Raw genomic sequence first — 10,630 nt, 5'->3', positions numbered from 1 at the left:
CTTGAAAAAATGAAAAAAACAGCAAGGCTATAGTATGGCGAAAATGTCAAAATTGGTCATGTCCAAAAAACAGCTGAAAACCACTTAGTATAGCCTTTTAAAGCATTTTATACTGAACAGTGTTGAAAAAACATCCAAAAACGGCCAAAAGACCCGTAAAATAGCACCTTGAACAAATGAAAAAAACAGCAAGGCTATAGTATGGCGAAAATGTCAAAATTGGTCATGTCCAAAAAAACAGCTGAAAACCACTTAGTATAACCTTTTAAAGCATTTTATAGTGTACAGTGTTTAAAAATATCCAAAACGGCCAAAAAAATCTTAAAATAGCACCCTTGAAAAAATGAAAAAAACAGCACGGCTATAGTATGGCGAAAATGTCAAAATTGGTCATGTCCAAAAAACAGCTAAAAACCACTTAGTATAGCCTGAAGGAGCATTTTATAGTGTACAGTGTTGAAAAAACATCCAAAAACGGCGAAAAGAATCATAAAATAGCACCTTGAAAAAATGAAAAAAACAGCAAGGCTATAGTATGGCGAAAATGTCAAAATTGGTCATGTCCAAAAAACAGCTGAAAACCACTTAGTATAGCCTTTTAAAGCATTTTATACTGAACAGTGTTGAAAAAACATCCAAAAACGGCCAAAAGACCCATAAAATAGCACCTTGAAAAAATGAAAAAAACAGCAAGGCTATAGTATGGCGAAAATGTCAAAATTGGTCATGTCCAAAAAACAGCTGAAAACCACTTAGTATAGCCTGTTAAAGCATTTTATAGTGTACAGTGTTGAAAAAACATCCAAAAACGGCCAAAAGAATCTTAAAATAGCACCTTGAAAAAATGAAAAAAACAGCAAGGCTATAGTATGGCGAAAATGTCAAAATTGGTCATGTCCAAAAAACAGCGAAAACCACTTAGGATAGCCTGTCGAAGCATTTTATACTGTACAGCGTTGAAAAAACATCCAAAAAAGGCCAAAAGAATCATAAAAAAGCTCCATGAAAAAATGAAAAAAACAGCAAGGCTATAGTATGGCGAAAATGTCAAAATTGGTCATGTCCAAAAAACTGCTGAAAACCACTTAGTATAGCCTTTTAAAGCATTTTATACTGAACAGTGTTGAAAAAACATCCAAAAACGGCCAAAAGAATCATAAAATAGCACCTTGAAAAAATGAAAAAAACAGCAAGGCTATAGTATGGCGAAAATGTCAAAATTGGTCATGTCCAAAAAACAGCTGAAAACCACTTAGTATAGCCTGTTAAAGCATTTTATAGTGTACAGTGTTGAAAAAACATCCAAAAACGGCCAAAAGAATCATAAAATAGCACCTTGAAAAAATGAAAAAAACAGCAAGGCTATAGTATGGCGAAAATGTCAAAATTGGTCATGTCCAAAAAACAGCTGAAAACCACTTAGTATAGCCTTTTAAAGCATTTTATAGTGTACAGTGTTGAAAAAACATCCAAAAAAGGCCAAAAGAATCATAAAATAGCACCGTGAAAAAATGAAAAAAACAGCAAGGCTATAGTATGGCGAAAATGTCAAAATTGGTCATGTCCAAAAAACAGCTGAAAACCACTTAGTATAGCCTGTCGAAGCATTTTATACTGAACAGTGTTGAAAAAACATCCAAAAACGGCCAAAAGAATCATAAAATAGCACCGTGAAAAAATGAAAAAAACAGCAAGGCTATAGTATGGCGAAAATGTCAAAATTGGTCATGTCCAAAAAACTGCTGAAAACCACTTAGTATAGCCTTTTAAAGCATTTTATACTGAACAGTGTTGAAAAAACATCCAAAAACGGCCAAAAGAATCATAAAATAGCACCTTGAACAAATGAAAAAAACAGCAAGGCTATAGTATGGCGAAAATGTCAAAATTGGTCATGTCCAAAAAACAGCTGAAAACCACTTAGTATAGCCTTTTAAAGCATTTTATAGCGTACAGTGTGGAAAAAACATCCAAAAGAGGCCTGAAGAATCATAAAATAGCACCAAGAAAAAAGGAACCACACAGCAAGGCTATAGTATGGCGAAAATGTCAAAATTGGTCATGTCCAAAAAACAGCTGAAAACCACTTAGTATAGCCTGTCGAAGCATTTTATATTGTACAGTGTTGAAAAAACATCCAAAACGGCCAAAAGAATCATAAAATAAGAATCATAAAATAGCACTTTGAAAAAATAAAAAAAACAGCAAGGCTATAGTATGGCGAAAATGTCAAATCGGTCATGTCCAAAAAACAGCTGAAAACCACTTAGTATAGCCTGTTAAAGCATTTTATAGTGTACAGTGTTGAAAAAACATCCAAAAACGGCCAAAAGAATCATAAAATAGCACCTTGAAAAAATGAAAAAAACAGCAAGGCTATAGTATGGCGAAAATGTCAAAATTGGTCATGTCCAAAAAACAGCTGAAAACCACTTAGTATAGCCTGTTAAAGCATTTTATAGTGTACAGTGTTTAAAAAATATCCAAAAACGGCCAAAAGAATCATAAAATAGCACCCTTGAAAAAATGAAAAAAACAGCAAGGCTATAGTATGGAGAAAATGTCAAAATTGGTCATGTCCAAAAAACAGCTGAAAACCACTTAGTATAGCCTGTTAAAGCATTTTATAGTGTACAGTGTTGAAAAAACATCCAAAAACGGCCAAAAGAATCGTAAAATAAGAATCATAAAATAGCACCTTGAAAAAATGAAAAAAACAGCAAGGCTATAGTATGGCGAAAATGTCAAAATTGGTCATGTCCAAAAAACAGCTGAAAACCACTTAGTATAGCCTGTCGAAGCATTTTATACTGTACAGCGTTGAAAAAACATCCAAAAAAGGCCAAAAGAATCATAAAATAGCTCCGTGAAAAAATGAAAAAAACAGCAAGGCTATAGTATGGCGAAAATGTCAAAATTGGTCATGTCCAAAAAACTGCTGAAAACCACTTAGTATAGCCTTTTAAAGCATTTTATACTGAACAGTGTTGAAAAAACATCCAAAAACGGCCAAAAGACCCATAAAATAGCACCTTGAAAAAATGAAAAAAACAGCAAGGCTATAGTATGGCGAAAATGTCAAAATTGGTCATGTCCAAAAAACAGCTGAAAACCACTTAGTATAGCCTTTTAAAGCATTTTATACTGAACAGTGTTGAAAAAACATCCAAAAACGGCCAAAAGACCCGTGAAATAGCACCTTGAACAAATGAAAAAAACAGCAAGGCTATAGTATGGCGAAAATGTCAAAATTAGTCATGTCCAAAAAACAGCTGAAAACCACTTAGTATAGCCTGTTAAAGCATTTTATAGTGTACAGTGTTGAAAAAACATCCAAAAACGGCCAAAAGAATCATAAAATAGCACCTTGAAAAAATGAAAAAAACAGCAAGGCTATAGTATGGCGAAAATGTCAAAATTGGTCATGTCCAAAAAACAGCTGAAAACCACTTAGTATAGCCTGTCGAAGCATTTATACTGAACAGTGTTGAAAAAACAACCAAAAAAGGCCAAAAGAATCATAAAATAGCTCCATGAAAAAATGAAAAAAAACAGCAAGGCTATAGTATGGCGAAAATGTCAAAATTGGTCATGTCCAAAAAACAGCTGAAAACCACTTAGTATAGCCTTTTAAAGCATTTTATACTGAACAGTGTTGAAAAACATCCAAAAACGGCCAAAAGAATCATAACATAGCACCTTGAAAAAATGAAAAAAACAGCAAGGCTATAGCATGGCGAAAATGTCAAAATTGGTCATGTCCAAAAAACAGCTGAAAACCACTTAGTATAGCCTGTTAAAGCATTTTATAGTGTACAGTGTTGAAAAAACATCCAAAAAGCGGCCAAAAGAACCAGAAAATAGCACCTTAAAAAAATGAAAAAACAGCAAGGCTATAGTATGGCGAAAATGTCAAAATTGGTCATGTCCAAAAAACAGCTGAAAACCACTTAGTATAGGCTTTTAAAGCATTTTATAGTGTACAGTGTTGAAAAACATCCAAAAAGGCCAAAAGAATCATAAAATAGCACCGTGAAAAATGAAAAAAAACAGCAAGGCTATAGTATGGCGAAAATGTCAAAATTGGTCATGTCCAAAAAACAGCTGAAAACCACTTAGTATAGCCTGTCGAAGCATTTTATACTGAACAGTGTTGAAAAAACATCCAAAAACGGCCAAAAGAATCATAAAATAGCACCGTGAAAAAATGAAAAAAACAGAAAGGATAAAGTATGGAGAAAATGTCAAAATTGGTCATGTCCAAAAACTGCTGAAAACCACTTAGTATAGCCTTTTAAAGCATTTTATACTGAACAGTGTTGAAAAAACATCCAAAACGGCCAAAAGAATCATAAAATAGCACCTTGAACAAATGAAAAACACAGCAAGGCTATAGTATGGCGAAAATGTCAAAATTGGTCATGTCCAAAAAACAGCTGAAAACCACTTAGTATAGCCTTTTAAAGCATTTTATAGTGTACAGTGTTGAATAAACATCCAAAAGCGGCCAAAAGAATCATAAAATAGCACCTTGAAAAATGAAACAAACAGCAAGGCTATAGTATGGCGAAAATGTCAAAATTGGTCATGTCCAAAAAACAGCTGAAAACCACTTAGTATAGCCTGTCAAAGCATTTTATAGTGTACAGTGTTGAAAAAACATCCAAAAACGGCCAAAAGAATCATAAAATAAGAATCATAAAATAGCACCTTGAAAAAATGAAAAAAACAGCAAGGCTATAGTATGGCGAAAATGTCAAAATCGGTCATGTCCAAAAAACAGCTGAAAACCACTTAGTATAGCCTGTTAAAGCATTTTATAGTGTACAGTGTTGAAAAAACATCCAAAAACGGCCAAAAGAATCATAAAATAGCACCTTGAAAAATGAAACAAACAGCAAGGCTATAGTATGGCGAAAATGTCAAAATTGGTCATGTCCAAAAACAGCTGAAAACCACTTAGTATAGCCTGTTAAAGCATTTTATAGTGTACAGTGTTTAAAAAATATCCAAAAACGGCCAAAAGAATCATAAAATAGCACCCTTGAAAAAATGAAAAAAACAGCAAGGCTATAGTATGGCGAAAATGTCAAAATTGGTCATGTCCAAAAAAACAGCTGAAAACCACTTAGTATAGCCTGTTAAAGCATTTCATGATGTACAGTGTTGAAAAAACATCCAAAAACGGCCAAAAGAATCATAAAATAAGAATCATAAAATAGCACCTTGAAAAAATGAAAAAAACAGCAAGGCTATAGTATGGCGAAAATGTCAAAATTGGTCATGTCCAAAAAACAGCGAAAACCACTTAGTATAGCCTGTCGAAGCATTTTATACTGTACAGCGTTGAAAAAACATCCAAAAAAGGCCAAAAGAATCATAAAATAGCACCGTGAAAAAATGAAAAAAACAGCAAGGCTATAGTATGGCGAAAATGTCAAAATTGGTCATGTCCAAAAAACTGCTGAAAACCACTTAGTATAGCCTTTTAAAGCATTTTATACTGAACAGTGTTGAAAAAACATCCAAAAACGGCCAAAAGACCCATAAAATAGCACCTTGAAAAAATGAAAAAAACAGCAAGGCTATAGTATGGCGAAAATGTCAAAATTGGTCATGTCCAAAAACAGCTGAAAACCACTTAGTATAGCCTTTTAAAAGCATTTTATACTGAACAGTGTTGAAAAAACATCAAAAACGGCCAAAAGACCCGTGAAATAGCACCTTGAACAAATGAAAAAAACAGCAAGGCTATAGTATGGCGAAAATGTCAAAATTAGTCATGTCCAAAAAACAGCTGAAAACCACTTAGTATAGCCTGTTAAAGCATTTTATAGTGTACAGTGTTGAAAAAACATCCAAAAACGGCCAAAAGACCCATAAAATAGCACCCTTGAAAAAATGAAAAAAAACAGCAAGGCTATAGTATGGCGAAAATGTCAAAATTGGTCATGTCCAAAAACTGCTGAAAACCACTTGGTATAGCCTGAAGAAGCATTTTATAGCGTAGTGTTGAAAAAACATCCAAAAACGGCCAAAAGAATCATAAAATAGCACCGTGAAAAAATGAAAAAAACAGCAAGGCTATAGTATGGCGAAAATGTCAAAATTGGTCATGTCCAAAAAACAGCTGAAAACCACTTAGTATAGCCTTTTAAAGCATTTTATACTGAACAGTGTGAAAAAACATCCAAAAACGGCCAAAAGACACATAAAATAGCACCTTGAAAAAATGAAAAAACAGCAAGGCTATAGTATGGCGAAAATGTCAAAATTGGTCATGTCCAAAAAACAGCTGAAAACCATAGTATAGCCTGTCGAAGCATTTTATACTGTACAGCGTTGAAAAACATCCAAAAAAGGCCAAAAGAATCATAAAATAGCTCCGTGAAAAATGAAAAAACAGCAAGGCTATAGTATGGCGAAAATGTCAAAATTGGTCATGTCCAAAAAACAGCTGAAAACCACTTAGTATAGCCTGTTAAAGCATTTTATAGTGTACAGTGTTGAAAAAATATCCAAAAACGGCCAAAAGAATCATAAAATAGCACCCTTGAAAAAATGAAAAAAACAGCAAGGCTATAGTATGGCGAAAATGTCAAAATTGGTCATGTCCAAAAACAGCTGAAAACCACTTAGTATAGCCTGTTAAAGCATTTTATAGTGTACAGCGTTGAAAAAACATCCAAAAACGGCCAAAAGAATCATAAAATAGCACCCTTGAAAAAATGAAAAAAACAGCAAGGCTATAGTATGGCGAAAATGTCAAAATTGGTCATGTCCAAAAAACAGCTGAAAACCACTTAGTATAGCCTGAAGAAGCATTTTATAGTGTACAGTGTTGAAAAAACATCCAAAAACGGCCAAAAGAATCATAAAATAGCACCCTTGAAAAAATGAAAAAAACAGCAAGGCTATAGTATGGCGAAAATGTCAAAATTGGTCATGTCCGAAAAACAGCTGAAAACCACTTAGTATAGCCTGTCGAAGCATTTTATACTGTACAGCGTTGAAAAAACATCCAAAAAAGGCCAAAAGAATCATAAAATAGCTCCGTGAAAAAATGAAAAAAACAGCAAGGCTATAGTATGGCGAAAATGTCAAAATTGGTCATGTCCAAAAAACAGCTGAAAACCACTTAGTATAGCCTTTTAAAGCATTTCATAGTGTACAGTGTTTAAAAAACATCCAAAAGCAGCCAAAAGACCCATAAAATAGCACCTTGAAAAATGAAAAAAACAGCAAGGCTATAGTATGGCGAAAATGTCAAAATTGGTCATGTCCAAAAAACAGCTGAAAACCACTTAGTATAGCCTTTTAAAGCATTTTATACTGTACAGCGTTGAAAAAACATCCAAAAAAGGCCAAAAGAATCATAAAATAGCACCGTGAAAAAATGAAAAAAACAGCAAGGCTATAGTATGGCGAAAATGTCAAAATTGGTCATGTCCAAAAAACAGCTGAAAACCACTTAGTATAGCCTGTTAAAGCATTTTATACTGAACAGTGTTGAAAAACATCCAAAAAGGCCAAAAGAATCAAAAAATAGCACCCTTGAAAAAATGAAAAAAACAGCAAGGCTATAGTATGGCGAAAATGTCAAAATTGGTCATGTCCAAAAAACAGCTGAAAACCACTTAGTATAGCCTGAAGAAGCATTTTATAAGCGTACAGTGTTGAAAAACATCCAAAAAAGGCCAAAAGAATCGTAAAATAGCACCTTGAAAAAATGAAAAAACAGCAAAGGCTATAGTATGGCGAAAATGTCAAAATTGGTCATGTCCAAAAAACAGCTGAAAACCACTTAGTATAGCCTTTAAAGCATTTTATACATAACAGTGTTGAAAAAACATCCAAAAAAGGCCAAAAGAATCATAAAATAGCACCGTGAAAAAATGAAAAAAACAGCAAGGCTATAGTATGGCGAAAATGTCAAAATTGGTCATGTCCAAAAAACAGCTGAAAACCACTTAGTATAGCCTTTTAAAGCATTTTATAGTGTACAGTGTTGAAAAAACATCCAAAAACGGCCAAAAGAATCATAAAATAGCACCTTGAAAAAATGAAAAAAACAGCAAGGCTATAGTATGGCGAAAATGTCAAAATTGGTCATGTCCAAAAACAGCTGAAAACCACTTAGTATAGCCTGTTAAAGCATTTTATAGTTTACAGTGTTGAAAAAAAACATCCAAAAAGCGGCCAAAAGAATCATAAAATAGCACCCTTGAAAAATGAAAAAACAGCAAGGCTATAGTATGGCGAAAACGTCAAAATTGGTCATGTCCAAAAAACAGCTTAAAACCACTTAGTATAGCCTGGAAAAGCATTTTATAGCGTACAGTGTTGAAAAACATCCAAAAAGCGGCCAAAAGACCCATAAAATAGCACCTTGAACAAATGAAAAAAACAGCAAGGCTATAGTATGGCGAAAATGTCAAAATTGGTCATGTCCAAAAAACAGCTGAAAACCACTTAGTATAGCCTGAAGAAGCATTTTATACTGTACAGCGTTGAAAAAACATCCAAAAAAGACCAAAAGACCCGTAAAATAGCACCTTGAACAAATGAAAAAAACAGCAAGGCTATAGTATGGCGAAAATGTCAAAATTGGTCATGTCCAAAAAACAGCTGAAAACCACTTAGTATAGCCTGTTAAAGCATTTTATAGTCTACAGTGTTGAAAAACATCCAAAAGCGCCAAAAGACCCTTAAAATAGCACCTTGAAAAAATGAAAAAACAGCAAGGCTATAGTATGGCGAAAATGTCAAAATTGGTCATGTCAAAAAACAGCTGAAAACCACTTAGTATAGCCTGTTAAAGCATTTTATAGTGTACAGTGTTTAAAAATATCCAAAAAGCCAAAAGAATCATAAAATAGCACCCTTGAAAAATGAAAAAACAGCAAGTCTATAGTATGGCGAAAATGTCAAAATTGGTCATGTCCAAAAACAGCTGAAAACCACTTAGTATAGCCTTTTAAAGCATTTTATACTGAACAGTGTTGAAAAAACATCCAAAAACGGCCAAAAGACCCATAAAATAGCACCTTGAAAAAATGAAAAAAACAGCAAGGCTATAGTATGGCGAAAATGTCAAAATTGGTCATGTCCAAAAAACAGCTGAAAACCACTTAGTATAGCCTGAAGAAGCATTTTATACTGTACAGCGTTGAAAAAACATCCAAAAAAGGCCAAAAGAATCATAAAATAGCACCGTGAAAAAATGAAAAAAACAGCAAGGCTATAGTATGGCGAAAATGTCAAAATTGGTCATGTCCAAAAAAACAGCTGAAAACCACTTAGTATAGCCTTTTAAAGCATTTTATACTGAACAGTGTTGAAAAAACATCCAAAAGCAGCCAAAAGACCCATAAAATAGCACCTTGAAAAATGAAAAAACAGCAAAGGCTATAGTATGGCGAAAATGTCAAAATTGGTCATGTCCAAAAAACAGCTGAAAACCACTTAGTATAGCCTGTCGAAGCATTTTATACTGAACAGTGTTGAAAAAACATCCAAAAACGGCCAAAAGAATCATAAAATAGCACCCTTGAAAAAATGAAAAAAACAGCAAGGCTATAGTGTGGCGAAAATGTCAAAATTGGTCATGTCCAAAAAACAGCTGAAAACCACTTAATATAGCCTGAAGAAGCATTTTATAGCGTACAGTGTTGAAAAAACATCCAAAAAAGGCCAAAAGAATCGTAAAATAGCACCGTGAAAAAATGAAAAAACAGCAAGGCTATAGTATGGCGAAAATGTCAAAATTGGTCATGTCCAAAAAACAGCTGAAAACCACTTAGTATAGCCTTTTAAAGCATTTTATAGTGTACAGTGTTGAAAAAACATCCAAAAACGGCGAAAAAGACCCTTAAAATAGCACCTTGAAAAATGAAAAAAACAACAAGGCTATAGTATGGTGAAAATGTCAAAATTGGTCATGTCCAAAAACAGCTGAAAACCACTTAGTATAGCCTGTCAAGCATTTTATACTGAACAGTGTTGAAAAACATCAAAAAGCGGCCAAAAGACCCATAAAATAGCACCTTGAAAAAATGAAAAAAACAGCAAGGCTATAGTATGGCGAAAATGTCAAAATTGGTCATGTCCAAAAAACAGCTGAAAACCACTTAGTATAGCCTGTTAAAGCATTTTATAGTGTACAGTGTTGAAAAAACATCCAAAAACGGCCAAAAGACCCATAAAATAGCAGCCTGAAAAAATGAAAAAAACAGCAAGGCTATAGTATGGCGAAAATGTCAAAATTGGTCATGTCCAAAAAACAGCTGAAAACCACTTAGTATAGCCTGTTAAAGCATTTTATAGTGTACAGTGTTGAAAAAACATCCAAAAACGGCCAAAAGAATCATAAAATAGCACCCTTGAAAAAATGAAAAAAAACAGCAAGGCTATAGTATGGCGAAAATGTCAAAATTGGTCATGTCCAAAAAACAGCTGAAAACCACTTAGTATAGCCTGTTAAAGCATTTTATAGTGTACAGTGTTGAAAAAACATCCAAAAACGGCCAAAAGACCCATAAAATAGCACCTTGAAAAAATGAAAAAAACAGCAAGGCTATAGTATGGCGAAAATGTCAAAATTGGTCATGTCCAAAAACAGCTGAAAACC

The sequence above is a fragment of the Plectropomus leopardus genome, chromosome 16, assembly GCF_026936395.1.
Source record: "Plectropomus leopardus strain MGB_pleo_1.0 chromosome 16, ASM2693639v1, whole genome shotgun sequence".
NCBI lineage: Eukaryota > Metazoa > Chordata > Actinopteri > Perciformes > Serranidae > Plectropomus > Plectropomus leopardus.
Note: the sequence above shows the minus strand (reverse complement) of the source record.